Genomic DNA, 14,469 nt, shown 5'->3' with positions numbered 1-14,469 from the left:
GTGGTGAGGTCTGCGGTGGGAGTGACTGATGCGTTTAAGGTGGAGGTGGGATTACATCAAGGATCAGCTCTGAACACTTTCTTATTTGCAGTGGTGATGGACAGGTTGATAGAACTGATCAGACAGGAGTCCCCATGGACTATGATGTTTGCAGATGACATTGTGATCTGTAGTAAGAGTATGGAACAGGTGGAGAAGACCCTGGAAAGGTAGAGATATGCTCTAGAGAGAAGAGGAATGAAGGTCAGCAGGACTAAGACAGAATATGTGTGTGTAAAAGACAGGGAGGCTAGAGGATTGGTGAGGATGCAGGGAGTAGAGGTGGCGAAGGTGAATGAGTTTAAATACTTGGGATTAACAGTTCAGGGTAATGGTGAGTGTGGAAGAGAGGTGAAGAAGAGAGTACAGGCAGGATGGAGTGGGTGGAGAAGAGTGTCAGGTGTGATTTGTGACAGACGAGTACCAGTAAGAGTGAAAGGGAAGGTCTACAAAGGGTAGTGAGACCAGCTATGTTATATGGGTTGGAGACGGTGGCATTGACAAAAGGCAGGAGTCAGAGCTTGATGTGGCAGAGCTGAAGATGTTAAGATTTGCACTGGGTGTGATGTGGATGGACAGGATTAGGAATAAGTATATTAGAGGGTCAGCCCAGGTTGGAAGGTTTGGAGACAAAACCAGAGAGGCAAGATTGCATTGGTTTGGATATGTGCTGAGGAGGGATGCAGAGTATATTGGAAAAAAGATGCTAAGGATGAAGCTGCCAGGTAACAGGAAAAGAGGAACGCCTAAGACAAGGTTTATGGATGTGGTGAGAGAGGATATGCATATGGTTGGTGTGACAGAGCAAGATGCAGAGGACAGGAAGAAATTGAAACAGTTGATCTGCTGTGGCAACCCCTAACAGGAGCAGCTGAAAGAAAAAGAAGACTTGAGTCAGAGGATGCCTTGTATGCCAGACACAGGTTACCTCTTAGCAGCATGTAGGATACTGAGTATAAGGACAGGATGTGAGTCAGTCCATGCTGGACATGTTGTTTCACCCTTGTATCTGTTTAGTAAGGTGTGTCTCTGTGGGTGATCTAGTTGTTGCAATCTTTGGACAGATACATACCAAAGGAGGCATTATATTCAATAACTGACCTAATCAGGGCTGAGTAAAGGGGAACAATGGCATCCCTAGATCTAGACACATTCCCTTTGCTTATTAGCTCTGAAATATAGAAGGTCTTTCTTACAACAAAGGACACACATTACACAAGAAAAAAAATCTTCACCTGGATACTGCAGCCAACAATGTAAAATTGTAACTATCCAGAGAAAAAAAACATTGGTGGCACACAGCAGGTATGTTAGCAAAAGTAATGCTAGGACACACATTGGTCTAAAGTTAGGTCATAGTCCAAATAAGTTCCCAAATCCCAAACAACAGGGTCAACTCTTGGGGGCATATTATGAATGTGATAGTTCCCAGTGTAGATAGATGACTTCCCAAAGGATACCATAATACATTTTTTGGCATTTATTTTTAGTGCATCATTTTGGGACCTGTTATTTATTTGAGACAAAATTTCCTGCATGATTTCTAAGTTATTTGGGGATTCAACAACTGCTCCTAGCTTGTGGTCATCTGCAAAGTTAGTCAGCTGAAGCACTTTTGAATTGGCTTTTATTTCAGAAAACTATACGCTAAACAGAAAAAGTTCCAAACAAAACAATGGAGGATTCCACAGGTGACATGTTTCTTTGTGGAGGTAACTTCCCCTACTTTGATTTCCTGCATCCTATCTATGGACCAACTGGCAATCCAGCGGGTGACATAGGGATTTATTCCTAGTTTATTTAGCTTTTCTGCCATGCCTGAGTGGAGAATTGTGTTAAAAGCTTTGGCCATTTTGACATATGCAATGTATTCCATGTTGCCTTCATGCATTGATTTGATATTTTCAAAAAAATCCACCACATTGAGTAAGCATGACCTGCCCTTAACAAGTCCAACCTGAGACAGGTCCAGTGTTTGGAGGTTCCTATGTCCTGACTGATTAAGTCTGTAATAAATCTTTCTATGACTGTGCATATGAAGCTGGTCAGTCTTATGGGTCTGTAATTGCCTGGGTCTGTGGAAGGTCCTCCTTTATGCAGGGGAATGACTGTAGCTGCTCTACATTCATGTGGTACAAAACCTGTAAGGAGGCTGAGGTTGAACAGTGTTGTTAGGGATGTGGCTAAGTCATGCTATGCTGTTTAAGATGAATCCAGGGATATTGTCAGGACCCAGAGATGCAGGAATTTTATCTTTTGGTAGCATTTCTAGGATTTGGTCTTCATAGTTTGTAGAAGTTTACTAGACTAATGGCCCTAAGGCCCTTACAAGCCTAGCCATATTTATCCCTAGTTGCCCCAGTTGTCAATGGCTAGGTGGGTGAAGTTTGCAGAGGTAAGGGTCTATGATAGTTAATACTGACTTCCTCCAAAAAGGAGAGACATGGGCACCATGCCAGGAGGGAATTTGTGGTCACCCATCCATTGAGCTAGGTTGCATTTGAAGAGGATAAGGGATGTGCTTTGTTTCACATGAACCGGAAGCTTGCTCCAGAGGAGTGGTAGTCTCTGGGAGCTGTATCTACCTCTCCAGCATGACCCGTTCACGTCAGATGCTAGTTTAAGAACCCTGGAGTGAGTGACCCTCATGCAGTTTGATTTATGAATGTGTAACATTTCCTTCAAGGCTGGGTAAGAGACTGCCCTGTAAGCCAGGTGCAGGTCGTGCACCTTAGCAACCTGTACAAGACAGAATACAGTGACAGAGCTTTCAGGCTTTCCCCATAGGACTTGTGTCATGTAGCCTGTAATTTCTTGCTGAGAAAACTCTATGGTCTCTCCAGTTGTTGCAGGTGTCTGGTGTGGTACATGCAAAAGGGAGTATTGTACTCGGTTACTGGTCTGATGAGGGGCAAATATATTGGAACTATAACATCTTTAGATCTAGATGTGATGTCTTTACTTATAAAATGTGCCACATAGAAGGATTTCCTTACTACTGTGGATACATGGTGGTCAAAGTTTAGGTTGCTAACAGCCTGAGTACCCAGATCACATAGCACTGGTTCTACACTTAGGGGGTGCTGTCTATGATGTTATTAGCAGGAATGTCAACATTGCCAAAGGGAATAATAATGCATTTTTTTGCATTTAGCTTTAATCCGTGGCATTGTCACCAATCATTTGTCTGCATTAAACCTGACTGCAGGTTATTAACATCACTGGAGGATTCAATGATTGTTCAATTTGCAGTTGTCAGCCACAGGCTGATCAAGTTTGCCTGGACTTCTGAGAAATAAATTCCAAGCAGTAAGGGGCCCAGCACAGATCCCTGTGGTACACCACCAGTGACTGGTCTTTGCTAGAGGTGAAGTCACCCACTTTGACAGTATATGTCTTGTCAGTGAGCCAGTTGGCTAGCCATCTGGTACTGTAGGGATTAATTACCATTTGGGAGAATTTCTCCATAATACCTGAGTAGAAGATTGTCTCAAATGCCTTGGCTAGTTCAAGACAGGCAGTATGCACTGTCTTTCCTTCATCCAGGGCCTTGGTGACTTTCTCAAAGAAGTCAACCCTGTTTAACAGGCATAATCTACCTTTAATTAATCCAAACTAGGCTGATTCCAGAGTTTGAAAATTACCTCTGTCCTTGTAAATAAAGTCATAATGATTCTTTACATGGCCGTGCAGATGAAGCTAGTCAAGCCTATGGGTGTATAATTCCCAGGGTCGTTGCTGGTCCCCCCTTGTGCACAGGGCTTACTGTTGCTGTCCTCCATTCCACTGGAACATAGTTTGCAGGCTGTGGTCAGCCAGGGATCCAAGCGAGTCTGCTAGGTCACATCTTAAGTCGTTTAAAAGGCAATATAGGATGTTGTCTGGTTCTGTTGATGCCATGTTTGTGGCCTTGGAGAACACTGAGATGACCTGCTCTCTTGAGATAATAGGCTTTGAACTGGTGGAAGGTACACTTTGCGGGATGACTGGAGGGGATGGGGGGGGTGAAGTTTGCTCCAAATCGGTCAGCTAGCAGACTGGCTATTACCATTAACAAAAAGGGATTTTTAAAGGAGTGCAAGCTGGGGGACTTTAATGGTTAATTGTGTAAAGGCCTTTTATGGTTTAACTTGTGGTTTGCAATATTTTGTTTCAAGTAATTGTTTTTAGCCTTTTATTGGTTGGAATTCAATATATAACTGTGAGCATTTTAAACACTTTTGTATTTTCTGATGACGTTCTATGAAAGCGGCTATTAAAAGTTTTATTACACTAAATATCAGTTATCCTCACTTCACCTTAATAGTTACTGGGCGTTTTTTATTGTGATGGTTGTCAGCATACATGATGCCCATGTTTATCAGGCTGGCCAGAGAGATGATGGGAAAATGCCCATCCATGGTAGCTGGCTCTTTCTGTATGTTTATTAGGAAAGGAAATGGGTTTATTTGACAGGAGTGTGCTGGTAGTTTTGAGACTGAAAGAGGAACCTATACTTTGTGTAGGCTAAGTTTGATCAATAAGGGAACGTTGCTCAGTGCACAACTGAGTTGCTGCTAGAGCAGCAGAAAAGCTTGGAGGGGCTTCACTGACAGCCGTTTAGGGAAAAACTGAGCTTCTAGGCTTCTGCATCTATTCAAGACACTGCTACTAGCAGCATAGCACAAACATGATGGCATAAATATAGTACGAGCAAAGAAAAACAAGTTTTAAGCTAACTTCCAATCAGGAAAGCAGACAATAAGCCTTCCACCAGCAATTCCCAAATCAGACAACTTAGATTAGCACACTTCTGTCACAAGGGTGTAGGAAAAATACCTTCTTAATGTAGAGTAGCTGATTTGCAGCCCAAGTGTATCAAGAACACATAAACTACCTACAACAGCCCTGCAACTGACAGAGACAGTGTAATGCAGTGCAATAAACGACTTAAAGCAGCAGCAGACAGTACATTTTTTGAAACTGATGAAGTACAGCCACAGTATATAAGAGAAATACAAAACAAAAATGCTTAGAGCCTTTTTGTCTGTTTCCCAGCTCAGATAGACCAGGTAATCACCTACTGCCACCAGATGAGTAATCCCAGTCCTCCTAATAGAAAATAACTGTAAAGAAGTGTCCAAAGTGAAATGCTACCGCAAACAAACTTAAAAGATACAAAATGCTGCCACAAAAAAACTTAAAGATATGGATACAGCAGTGTACTTTAAACAGATTTAAAAGTGTGATTGTTCAATATAAGTACTTCACTGATTATAAAGATGTGATTGTTCAATAAAAGTACTTTGTATAAATGACTCATGAGCCACTCAATTGTTTAGCATTTATAAAGGCCTTAAAAGCAAGGTAAGCTGATTAATAAACCCACCAGCCAATAAAACTACATGCAGAAATCTCAAGTGTTCCCCAACATAAACAGATCAAGGTACCTCCCAGTGCACTAGATGGAAAATCCACTGACCTGTTGATGTCAAAACAAGTGCTTGCTAGAGTTTAAAATACACTACTTTATCCAACATCTAGCTAGAAAATGAATTCAGATCAAGTAAATCAGTAGAACACACAATGATGGGAAAAGGGCACTTTTTAAATATGAGCATAAGGAAAGGGAAATAAATAATTCAATTTATCAACAGCAGTGTAGAAAGGAAGGAACTTATTATGCTCAATTTACAGTAGGGATAGATAGCTTAAAATCACCAGGTTTAAAAAGCAGATCAGCAAAGCAGAGGGTGGGTGGAAAAAACTAGCAGGGAATCAACAGCAGTGTTTTACTACCTGCAGCCTTGAAATCTTTTCAGTAAAAGACAAAGGCCCATACATTCTTTGCATATTTTAGAATCACTCAAGAGACAATTATCCAATTAAAAAAAAACATGTGAAATGTGCAGCCGAGATAATTTAAGTGTCTGTCTCACGCAGAACAAAAACACAAACCCAAGTAGATTTCTTAAAACAAAAAACTAATTGTAGAAAGTAAAACAAGGATGGACATGGCTGTGATGAATACGTATTTTAACAAGAGGGAGGAGCACAGGGTGACATACAAGAGTGGAGCAAGATGCACATAGGTGGATTATATCTTATGTAGAAGGGCCAGTCTGAAGGAGATTGGAGACTGTAAAGTGGTGGCAGGGGAATGTGTAGTTAGGCAGCATAGGATGGTGGTTTGTAGGATGACATTGGTGATCAAGATGAGGAGGATGAGTGTGAGGGCAGCACCAAGGATCTAATGGTGGAAATTGAAAAAGGGTAATTGTGAGGTGGAGTTCAGGGAAGAGTTAAGACAGGCACTGGGTGGCAATGAAGAGTTACCGAATAGCTGGGTAACTACAGCAGAGCTAGTAAGAGAGGTGGATAGAAAGGTGCTTGGTGTGACATCTGGAAAGAGGAAAGAGGACAAGGAGACCTGGTGGTGGAACGAAGAAGTACAGGAGAGTATACAGAGAAAGAGGTTGGTGAAGAAGAAGTGGGATTGTCAAAGAGATGAAGAAAGTAGACAAGAGTATATGGAGATGAGGTGCATGGCAAAGAGAGAGGTGGCAAAGGCTAAGGATAAGGCGTATGAAGAGTTGTATGAAAGGTTGGACACAAAGGAGGGAGAAAAGGACCTGTACCGATTGGCCAGACAGAGGGACCAAGCTAGTAAAGATGTGCAGCAGGTAAGGGTGATAAAGGATAATGAGGGAAATGTACTCACAAGTGAGGAGAGTGTGTTGAGCAGAGGGAACGAGGACTTTGAGGGGTTGATGAATGAAGAGAATGAGAGGGAGAGAAGGTTGGATGATATGCAGATAGTGAATCATGAAGTGCAATGGATTAGCAAGGAGGAAGTAAGGATAGCTATGAAGAGGATGAAGAATGGAAAGGCTGTTGGTCCAGATGACATACCTGTGGAAGCATGGAGGTGTTTAGGTGAAATGGCAGTGGAGTTTTATCTTGTTTGTTTAATGAAATCTTGGAAAATGAGAGGATGCCTGAGGAATGGAGAAAAAGTGTTTTGGTACAAATTTTTAAGAATAAGGGTGATGTGCAGACCTGTTGTAACTACAGAGGGATTAAATTGATCAGTCACAGCATGAAGTTATGGGAAAGAGTAGTGGAAGCTAGGTTAAGAAAGGAGGTGATGATTAGTGATCAGCAGTATGGTTTCATGCCAGGAAAGAGCACTACAGATGCAATGTTTGCTCTAAGAGTGTTGATGGAGAAGTATAGAGAAGGTCAGATGGAGTTACATTGTGTCTTTGTGGATTTAGAGAAAGCATATGACAGGGTGCCTAGAGAGGAGTTGTGGTATTGTATGAGGAAGTCGGGAGTGTCAGAGAAGTATGTAATAGTGGTACAGGATATGTGCAAGGGTAGAGTGACAGTGGTGAGGTCTGCGGTGGGAGTGACTGATGCGTTTAAGGTGGAGGTGGGATTACATCAAGGATCAGCTCTGAACACTTTCTTATTTGCAGTGGTGATGGACAGGTTGATAGAACTGATCAGACAGGAGTCCCCATGGACTATGATGTTTGCAGATGACATTGTGATCTGTAGTAAGAGTATGGAACAGGTGGAGAAGACCCTGGAAAGGTAGAGATATGCTCTAGAGAGAAGAGGAATGAAGGTCAGCAGGACTAAGACAGAATATGTGTGTGTAAAAGACAGGGAGGCTAGAGGATTGGTGAGGGTGCAGGGACTAGAGGTGGCTAAGGTGAATGAGTTTAAATACTTGGGATTAACAGTTCAGGGTAATGGTGAGTGTGGAAGAGAGGTGAAGAAGAGAGTACAGGCAGGATGGAGTGGGTGGAGAAGAGTGTCAGGTGTGATTTGTGACAGACGAGTACCAGTAAGAGTGAAAGGGAAGGTCTACAAAGGGTAGTGAGACCAGCTATGTTATATGGGTTGGAGACGGTGGCATTGACAAAAAGGCAGGAGTCAGAGCTTGATGTGGCAGAGCTGAAGATGTTAAGATTTGCACTGGGTGTGATGTGGATGGACAGGATTAGGAATAAGTATATTAGAGGGTCAGCCCAGGTTGGAAGGTTTGGAGACAAAACCAGAGAGGCAAGATTGCATTGGTTTGGATATGTGCTGAGGAGGGATGCAGAGTATATTGGAAAAAGATGCTAAGGATGAAGCTGCCAGGTAACAGGAAAAGAGGAACGCCTAAGACAAGGTTTATGGATGTGGTGAGAGAGGATATGCATATGGTTGGTGTGACAGAGCAAGATGCAGAGGACAGGAAGAAATTGAAACAGTTGATCTGCTGTGGCAACCCCTAACAGGAGCAGCTGAAAGAAAAGAAGACTTGAGTCAGAGGATGCCTTGTATGCCAGACACAGGTTACCTCTTAGCAGCATGTAGGATACTGAGTATAAGGACAGGATGTGAGTCAGTCCATGCTGGACATGTTGTTTCACCCTTGTATCTGTTTAGTAAGGTGTGTCTCTGTGGGTGATCTAGTTGTTGCAATCTTTGGACAGATACATACCAAAGGAGGCATTATATTCAATAACTGACCTAATCAGGGCTGAGTAAAGGGGAACAATGGCATCCCTAGATCTAGACACATTCCCTTTGCTTATTAGCTCTGAAATATAGAAGGTCTTTCTTACAACAAAGGACACACATTACACAAGAAAAAAAATCTTCACCTGGATACTGCAGCCAACAATGTAAAATTGTAACTATCCAGAGAAAAAAAACATTGGTGGCACACAGCAGGTATGTTAGCAAAAGTACGTTAGGATACACATTGGTCAAAAGTTAGGTCATAGTCCAAATAAGTTCCCAAATCCCAAACAACAGGGTCAACTCTTTAGGCATATTATGAATGTGATAGTTCCCAGTGTAGATAGATGACTTCCCAAAGGATACCATAATACATTTTTTGGCATTTATTTTTAGTGCATCATTTTGGGACCTGTTATTTATTTGAGACAAAATTTCCTGCATGATTTCTAAGTTATTTGGGGATTCAACAACTGCTCCTAGCTTGTGGTCATCTGCAAAGTTAGTCAGCTGAAGCACTTTTGAATTGGCTTTTATTTCAGAAAACTATACGCTAAACAGAAAAAGTTCCAAACAAAACAATGGAGGATTCCACAGGTGACATGTTTCTTTGTGGAGGTAACTTCCCCTACTTTGATTTCCTGCATCCTATCTATGGACCAACTGGCAATCCAGCGGGTGACATAGGGATTTATTCCTAGTTTATTTAGCTTTTCTGCCATGCCTGAGTGGAGAATTGTGTTAAAAGCTTTGGCCATTTTGACATATGCAATGTATTCCATGTTGCCTTCATGCATTGATTTGATATTTTGAAAGACATCCACCACATTGAGTAAGCATGACCTGCCCTTAACAAGTCCAACCTGAGACAGGTCCAGTGTTTGGAGGTTCCTATGTCCTGACTGATTAAGTCTGTAATAAATCTTTCTATGACTGTGCATATGAAGCTGGTCAGTCTTATGGGTCTGTAATTGCCTGGGTCTGTGGAAGGTCCTCCTTTATGCAGGGGAATGACTGTAGCTGCTCTACATTCATGTGGTACAAAACCTGTAAGGAGGCTGAGGTTGAACAGTGTTGTTAGGGATGTGGCTAAGTCATGCTATGCTGTTTAAGATGAATCCAGGGATATTGTCAGGACCCAGAGATGCAGGAATTTTATCTTTTGGTAGCATTTCTAGGATTTGGTCTTCATAGTTTGTAGAAGTTTACTAGACTAATGGCCCTAAGGCCCTTACAAGCCTAGCCATATTTATCCCTAGTTGCCCCAGTTGTCAATGGCTAGGTGGGTGAAGTTTGCAGAGGTAAGGGTCTATGATAGTTAATACTGACTTCCTCCAAAAAGGAGAGACATGGGCACCATGCCAGGAGGGAATTTGTGGTCACCCATCCATTGAGCTAGGTTGCATTTGAAGAGGATAAGGGATGTGCTTTGTTTCACATGAACCGGAAGCTTGCTCCAGAGGAGTGGCAGTCTCTGGGAGCTGTATCTACCTCTCCAGCATGACCCGTTCACGTCAGATGCTAGTTTAAGAACCCTGGAGTGAGTGACCCTCATGCAGTTTGATTTATGAATGTGTAACATTTCCTTCAAGGCTGGGTAAGAGACTGCCCTGTAAGCCAGGTGCAGGTCGTGCACCTTAGCAACCTGTACAAGACAGAATACAGTGACAGAGCTTTCAGGCTTTCCCCATAGGACTTGTGTCATGTAGCCTGTAATTTCTTGCTGAGAAAACTCTATGGTCTCTCCAGTTGTTGCAGGTGTCTGGTGTGGTACATGCAAAAGGGAGTATTGTACTCGGTTACTGGTCTGATGAGGGCAAATATAATGTAACTATAACATCTTTAGATCTAGATGTGATGTCTTTACTTATAAAATGTGCCACATAGAAGGATTTCCTTACTACTGTGGATACATGGTGGTCAAAGTTTAGGTTGCTAACAGCCTGAGTACCCAGATCACATAGCACTGGTTCTACACTTAGGGGGTGCTGTCTATGATGTTATTAGCAGGAATGTCAACATTGCCAAAGGGAATAATAATGCATTTTTTTGCATTTAGCTTTAATCCGTGGCATTGTCACCAATCATTTGTCTGCATTAAACCTGACTGCAGGTTATTAACATCACTGGAGGATTCAATGATTGTTCCGAATTTGCAGTTGTCAGCCACAGGCTGATCAAGTTTGCCTGGACTTCTGAGAAATAAATTCCAAGCAGTAGGGGCCCAGCACAGATCCCTGTGGTACACCACCAGTGACTGGTCTTTTGCTAGAGGTGAAGTCACCCACTTTGACAGTATATGTCTTGTCAGTGAGCCAGTTGGCTAGCCATCTGGTACTGTAGGGATTAATTACCATTTGGGAGAATTTCTCCATAATACCTGAGTAGAAGATTGTCTCAAATGCCTTGGCTAGTTCAAGACAGGCAGTATGCACTGTCTTTCCTTCATCCAGGGCCTTGGTGACTTTCTCAAAGAGGTCAACCCTGTTTAACAGGCATAATCTACCTTTAATTAATCCAAACTAGGCTGATTCCAGAGTTTGAAAATTACCTCTGTCCTTGTAAATAAAGTCATAATGATTCTTTACATGGCCGTGCAGATGAAGCTAGTCAAGCCTATGGGTGTATAATTCCCAGGGTCGTTGCTGGTCCCCTTGTGCACAGGGCTTACTGTTGCTGTCCTCCATTCCACTGGAACATAGTTTGCAGGCTGTGGTCAGCCAGGGATCCAAGCGAGTCTGCTAGGTCACATCTTAAGTCGTTTAAAAGGCAATATAGGATGTTGTCTGGTTCTGTTGATGCCATGTTTGTGGCCTTGGAGAACACTGAGATGACCTGCTCTCTTGAGATAATAGGCTTTGAACTGGTGGAAGGTACACTTTATGGGATGACTGGAGGGATGGGGGGTGAAGTTTGCTCCAAATCGGTCAGCTAGCAGACTGGCTATTACCATTAACAAAAGGATTTTTAAAGGAGTGCAAGCTGGGGGACTTTAATGGTTAATTGTGCAAAGGCCTTTTATGGTTTAACTTGTGGTTTGCAATACTTTGTTTCAAGTAATTGTTTTAGCCTTTTATTGGTTGGAATTCAATATATAACTGTGAGCATTTTAAACACTTTTGTATTTTCTGATGACGTTCTATGAAAGCGGCTATTAAAAGTTTTATTACACTAAATATCAGTTATCCTCACTTCACCTTAATAGTTACTGGGCGTTTTTTATTGTGATGGTTGTCAGCATACATGATGCCCATGTTTATCAGGCTGGCCAGAGAGATGATGGGAAAATGCCCATCCATGGTAGCTGGCTCTTTCTGTATGTTTATTAGGAAAGGAAATGGGTTTATTTGACAGGAGTGTGCTGGTAGTTTTGAGACTGAAAGAGGAACCTATACTTTGTGTAGGCTAAGTTTGATCAATAAGGGAACGTTGCTCAGTGCACAACTGAGTTGCTGCTAGAGCAGCAGAAAAGCTTGGAGGGGCTTCACTGACAGCCGTTTAGGGAAAAACTGAGCTTCTAGGCTTCTGCATCTATTCAAGACACTGCTACTAGCAGCATAGCACAAACATGATGGCATAAATATAGTACGAGCAAAGAAAAACAAGTTTTAAGCTAACTACCAATCAGGAAAGCAGACAATAAGCCTTCCACCAGCAATTCCCAACTCAGACAACTTAGATCAGCACACTTCTGTCACAAGGGTGTAGGAAAAATACCTTCTTAATGTAGAGTAGCTGATTTGCAGCCCAAGTGTATCAAGAACACATAAACTACCTACAACAGCCCTGCAACTGACAGAGACAGTGTAATGCAGTGCAATACACGACTTAAAGCAGCAGCAGACAGTACATTTTTTGAAACTGATGAAGTACAGCCACAGTATATAAGAGAAATACAAAACAAAATGCTTAGAGCCTTTTGTCTGTTTCCCAGCTCAGATAGACCAGGTAATCACCTACTGCCACCAGATGAGTAATCCCAGTCCTCCTAATAGAAAATAACTGTAAAGAAGTGTCCAAAGTGAAATGCTACCGCAAACAAACTTAAAAGATACAAAATGCTGCCACAAAAACTTAAAGATATGGATACAGCAGTGTACTTTAAACAGATTTAAAAGTGTGATTGTTCAATATAAGTACTTCACTGATTATAAAGATGTGATTGTTCAATAAAAGTACTTTGTATAAATGACTCATGAGCCACTCAATTGTTTAGCATTTATAAAGGCCTTAAAAGCAAGGTAAGCTGATTAATAAACCCACCAGCCAATAAAACTACATGCAGAAATCTCAAGTGTTCCCCAACATAAACAGATCAAGGTACCTCCCAGTGCACTAGATGGAAAATCCACTGACCTGTTGATGTCAAAACAAGTGCTTGCTAGAGTGTAAAAATACACTACTTTATCCAACATCTAGCTAGAAAATGAATTCAGATCAAGTAAATCAGTAGAACACACAATGATGGGAAAAGGGCACTTTTTAAATATGAGCATAAGGAAAGGGAAATAAATAATTCAATTTATCAACAGCAGTGTAGAAAGGAAGGAACTTATTATGCTCAATTTACAGTAGGGATAGATAGCTTAAAATCACCAGGTTTAAAAAGCAGATCAGCAAAGCAGAGGGTGGGTGGAAAAAACTAGCAGGGAATCAACAGCAGTGTTTTACTACCTGCAGCCTTGAAATCTTTTCAGTAAAAGACAAAGGCCCATACATTCTTTGCATATTTTAGAATCACTCAAGAGACAATTATCCAATTAAAAAAAAACATGTGAAATGTGCAGCCGAGATAATTTAAGTGTCTGTCTCACGAGAACAAAAACACAAACCCAAGTAGATTTCTTAAAACAAAAAACTAATTGTAGAAAGTAAAACAAGGATGGACATGGCTGTGATGAATACGTATTTTAACAAGAGGGAGGAGCACAGGGTGACATACAAGAGTGGAGCAAGATGCACATAGGTGGATTATATCTTATGTAGAAGGGCCAGTCTGAAGGAGATTGGAGACTGTAAAGTGGTGGCAGGGGAATGTGTAGTTAGGCAGCATAGGATGGTGGTTTGTAGGATGACATTGGTGATCAAGATGAGGAGGATGAGTGTGAGGGCAGCACCAAGGATCTAATGGTGGAAATTGAAAAAGGGTAATTGTGAGGTGGAGTTCAGGGAAGAGTTAAGACAGGCACTGGGTGGCAATGAAGAGTTACCGAATAGCTGGGTAACTACAGCAGAGCTAGTAAGAGAGGTGGATAGAAAGGTGCTTGGTGTGACATCTGGAAAGAGGAAAGAGGACAAGGAGACCTGGTGGTGGAACGAAGAAGTACAGGAGAGTATACAGAGAAAGAGGTTGGTGAAGAAGAAGTGGGATTGTCAAAGAGATGAAGAAAGTAGACAAGAGTATATGGAGATGAGGTGCATGGCAAAGAGAGAGGTGGCAAAGGCTAAGGATAAGGCGATGAAGAGTTGTATGAAAGGTTGGACACAAAGGAGGGAGAAAAGGACCTGTACCGATTGGCCAGACAGAGGGACCAAGCTAGTAAAGATGTGCAGCAGGTAAGGGTGATAAAGGATAATGAGGGAAATGTACTCACAAGTGAGGAGAGTGTGTTGAGCAGAGGGAACGAGGACTTTGAGGGGTTGATGAATGAAGAGAATGAGAGGAGAGAAGGTTGGATGATATGCAGATAGTGAATCATGAAGTGCAATGGATTAGCAAGGAGGAAGTAAGGATAGCTATGAAGAGGATGAAGAATGGAAAGGCTGTTGGTCCAGATGACATACCTGTGGAAGCATGGAGGTGTTTAGGTGAAATGGCAGTGGAGTTTTTAACTAGATTGTTTAATGAAATCTTGGAAAATGAGAGGATGCCTGAGGAATGGAGAAAAGTGTTTTGGTACAAATTTTTAAGAATAAGGGTGATGTGCAGAC

Source organism: Protopterus annectens, chromosome 16.part0 (assembly GCF_019279795.1).
Source record: "Protopterus annectens isolate FY-2018-M chromosome 16.part0, PAN1.0, whole genome shotgun sequence".
Taxonomy (NCBI): Eukaryota; Metazoa; Chordata; order Ceratodontiformes; family Protopteridae; genus Protopterus; species Protopterus annectens.
This window is presented reverse-complemented; position numbering follows the sequence as displayed.